The following is a 4841-nucleotide window of genomic DNA, read 5'->3' as shown; positions in this document are numbered from 1 at the left end:
GCACCGCGGGCGCGCGCTACCCGCGGTGCGGCGCCGCGCGGGCCCGCATCCGGGCCCCCCTACTCACCAACACCTATAACATCACACACTTTTATAACCATCGATATTATAGATCATACAAACTAGGGTTGCCAACGAACTATAACCAATTATTATAATATTTTATACCCATTTTATTGCCGCACAATTAGTCGTTAATTAATTTCAGTGAAACACGTAATGTAAATTTATCAAAATTAACTAACACTAAGGGATTACTCAATGATTCTGCGTATAATTATACCAGAATTTACGGTAGAATTACAAATTTTATGGAGATCATTTGAACAAGATGGCAACCCTATTTTAAAATATGCACCAACGATTGACATAAGTATATATAAACATAACTATTGAAAGACAATTACACAAAAGTTATTGCAATTGATCAAACTAATTTATAATTAATGCATAAACATTATATTATTTTCATACACACTAGTACAGTTCCGTAAAAAAACACTTCTAATAGACATTTAACTATTTATAGTAAACAACTGTACAATTTAACCAATTTAATTGAATCATAGAAATTTTCGTGCATTAAATATGAAACACGATACAAATGTTTAAAAAAAATAACAATATTTATTATCTCCATTAAATACAAAACAAATGTATAACATTACATATTCCATGTTTTCGTTGCAAATGTCACTTGCTGTATAACAAAGGAATGATTTTAAAATTAAGAAATCAAAAATACAATCATAAATAATTACTATACTTTTTTATATTACCAAAATTATTACAAAAAACACAATTCCTATAAAATTTAAAACACTGTCAACATTGATAATGTGGCACAAAATAATAATAAAAAAAACAGTAAAAGCAACAAGAGCCAAACTATTAAAACGGTTTTCACTTAATTGCTCTCAAAGTCAGGTATGTGCTCTTACGTTCAACTCGAATATCTGAATATCACGTGAGCGAGAATGCATGCACTATTAAATATAGAGCGTTCGAATTCAAATATCATTTAAAGGGTGTCTCAGTAAGAGTGCACTTTTTCATTTTAAAATAAAAACAAGTATTTTATGACAGAGTTGTGATATTTTTATTGTATTGTAAAGAAGACATGTTCCGATTAAGTATGGAATTAAAAATCTGGCAAATGACCCCCACGGCTCCGATGACAGGCCATTACTCTTTTCATGAATTTTTCCATGACTTTTGCACAGATATGTGGCTGTATCTCACCGATGACGCGTTGGATTTGGTTGCGCCGTCCTGGTGAAACCACATGTTGTCCAGATTCATACCGTTCAGTTGAGGCCACAAGGAGTCCGTAATCATATTCCTGTAACGAATGCCGTTCACAGTCACTGCAATTTCGGCCTCATTTTCAAAAAAGTAAGGTCCAATCACGCCGCCTGACCAAAATCTGCACCAGACAGTTACTCGTTGTGGGGTGCATTTGTTTCTCATGGATTGCATGAGAATTTTATAAGTCCCAAATTCGACAATTTTGTGTATTCACTAAGCCATTCATGGATCCATATGGATCATCGGAGAAAATGACTTTTTTCGAAAAATTGTGAAATTTTAAGTTGTTGAGAACGATGTTGTATTGATGTTTTCGGATTTTCGGCGACACTCTCGTTTACAGCAGCAATGTTTTCAGAGACCGACCGGTACGTTGCGCAAAGGATTCTTATTATCATATCAATTTTTTGATCACTCTTCGAATGGTTGACGCATTAGGTGCACTTTCTCGGCTGTAATTTTTCCCATTTTTGTAATAAGTTTTCACAATTATAACGCGTTGTTCTTTCGAAAAGCGCACCTTTTTTAATAATCGGAATAAACAGAGGTGACAACTGTAAAGTTTCAGACTCGCCACTTGCACGAAAAAAAAATTATTCCAATTTTAAAAAGTGCACTCTTACTGAGACACCCTATATAACAAAACCGTTGAAATGTTTTCACTTTTTTATACATATTTACATTTATTGAAACTTTTAACTTTTGTTAGATATTTTTTAAGATAAAAATAAATAAATCTTAATATAGTTCTTAAAGGTTTTCCAAAGATTTTTTTAAATTTCATACAATTATCAGGTTACTTCTTACATTTATTGATTAATTAACTCTTTAAGTTATAAAACAGTGACATTTTCTCACATTATTAATTGTTTATATACATAATTTTTCAGTTTTCCCCACTCTTTTACTCTATCTCTTTACATAAATGGAGTCAAAATTTACTTAACATTAAAAATACACAAATTACATTTAACAATAATTTGCCCTTAAAACATAAATAACTTACACACAAATAACCTAAAAGTTTAATATTTTAATACAAAAACTGTTTAATAACCTCACAGTTATCTACATAATATAATTAATTTTCGCATCACATGCAAGACCCACATAATGAGCTATTGCACTAACGTAAATTAATAATTATTGGATTAATATTTGATATAAACTTTAAATGTGTTGCAAACAATGAAAACAGAAAACAACTGTATTAAATTAATTAATAACTATATTTGCACAAGTGATTTTGGTTGAATAATTTGATAGGAAGTTATAATTAAACTTATAAATTATTTTCTAAATAACAATCTATATATTTAATAATGTTATGTATTAAAAACTACATTAACTCTTCTATTTAAAATATTACATTAACTAGAAACAATAGATTAGAAACCATAAATCATAAAATTATATCAAGAAACAGATTTTTACATAGTTTTCTAACTTATGTTACAAGGCGTACATTAAAGAAAATTATGTTAAAATCTAATAATAATAACAACAGTAATTATATCTAAGTTTGATATACATTTTAATTATACATACTTTTGACGATTAACAAATTTTCCCAGCTATTGTACCTAATTAAACATGGGCACCGTTTATAGGACTGGTTCGGGTAAACCGTAACTAGTTCAAAACTAAAAGATAGACCAGGAGCCTATCTCGATATCTCAACATTGTTATAACTTTAATGGAATAAATGATGAAAACCGTTGAGCGCCGAAGCGGCAATCTAAATTCATATTATAACGTAAAGTGTTTGCCAACTTGTGTGTACGTAGCCTACAAGAATTATGAAAGGGATTCAATCATAATGTAATATGTACTTTGGTGTCATGTTCAGAATTTGACGAGCTGCATCATTTAATAACTAAGTACTTCCTAGACGTGTACGGCGAGCGCAAGGCAAGTTACATCGTTCCTGGATTATTGAATGAACTACCCTAGGGTTTGGTAAAATGTACAATTCGAAAAAAAAAATTAAGCGCAAGCTAAAATATTATTTATGTACGCAAGACGGTCACTTTGGTGGTAGTGACAAACCACTGCGATTTATATAGCATCAAAATTATAATATGTAATATATTTATTGTAAAATTAAATAAAAATATATAAATTATATTAAGTAACAATATTTTACTACGATCATGTTCTATAGATAGGTGATATTTTGCGTAAAATTCCACATCCGCTAATACAAGTGGTTAAAAGAAATTGTTACCTTTTTTTAGAATAAAAGAGAGAAAAACTTACATTTTCATTACGCTTCTTTTACGCCAGATCATTTATCATCGTCACAAAATGATAAAGGTAATGAATAACTCGTCTCATCATTGAAGTATTGTAACTAGTCACGATTGTATAATGATGGTAAAAATAGATAGAAATCAGGGCATTGATCATTTCCTAAGAAAATTATTATCATAGAAATTAACAAAGTGATATATGTAGCTTACATATGACCATATTTTTGTCAATTCATGACACATTACACGAATACAATTACCAAGAAAATTTTTTAATTTTTATATAAACCAGTTCTAACAGGTTTCAATGTGCATACAAAATACCATTTAAGTGTAGGTTTCCATTGCCGAAGCAACTCGTAACTACAAATCCATGTTCTTATCTCTGCTTTTCTCATAAGGAATAATTGGTATCATCATCAGCTCACTATACGTCCCCACCGAGGAGCTACCTACCCTAATTTAGGGGTGACTAGTCAACCGCGCTAGCCCAGTGCGGGTTGATTGACTTCACACATATCTTTGAATTTCTTCTCAGATATGTGCAGGTTGCATCACAATGTTTTCCTCCACCGTAAGAACGTCGGATAAATGTACATATGTAAATCGAAAATCGAAAAACACATTGGTACATGGCGGGATTCGAACCCAGGACCTGTAGAATGCAAGTCAAGTGCTTAACCCCCCAGCCACCGACGCTCTCCTAAGTCATAAGTGAGATGACAATATGTATTTATACTTGTTTGAACAATGAAAACCCACGTTACAGTGGATAGTCTTACTCACAACCATCTAAATAATTAATTTAACAGTTACGTTTTAGTTTATATAAAGTTCAAAGAACGTTAAGATTGACCGATAAGCAAGAAATATCGTGTTCTTGAAAACCACGTTCCGAATCGCTATTAAATTTAATTTATTTGCTGTTAAAAAGAATTTTAATAAATGAGGTTAACTTTTCAAATACTAATATTATGTTGTTTTATAAAAGAACACATCAGTATGTATTCAGCCCTCTTTTTTGAAGGAGAATTGTGTTTGACTGGGGAGGGCTAGATAGTAGAAGAAAATATCCTTTTCCTGTCTGTACTCTTCTCTGTCAATTTCTTTCTAATGCATCTACAGTTCACTTAATATCAAATGATCGCTTGCTTATTTTCCACCGTATTCCGTTAATATTATTTAGCAATATAAAGGTTTCATGTAGAAAAAAAAGCTTTTCAAGCAACGTAAAAGCGACTGTAGAAAAATTAGTTCAGAGTTTGAAGTCTTGAGTAACGC

The sequence above is a fragment of the Papilio machaon genome, chromosome 10, assembly GCF_912999745.1.
Source record: "Papilio machaon chromosome 10, ilPapMach1.1, whole genome shotgun sequence".
Classification (NCBI taxonomy): Eukaryota; Metazoa; Arthropoda; class Insecta; order Lepidoptera; family Papilionidae; genus Papilio; species Papilio machaon.
This window is presented reverse-complemented; position numbering follows the sequence as displayed.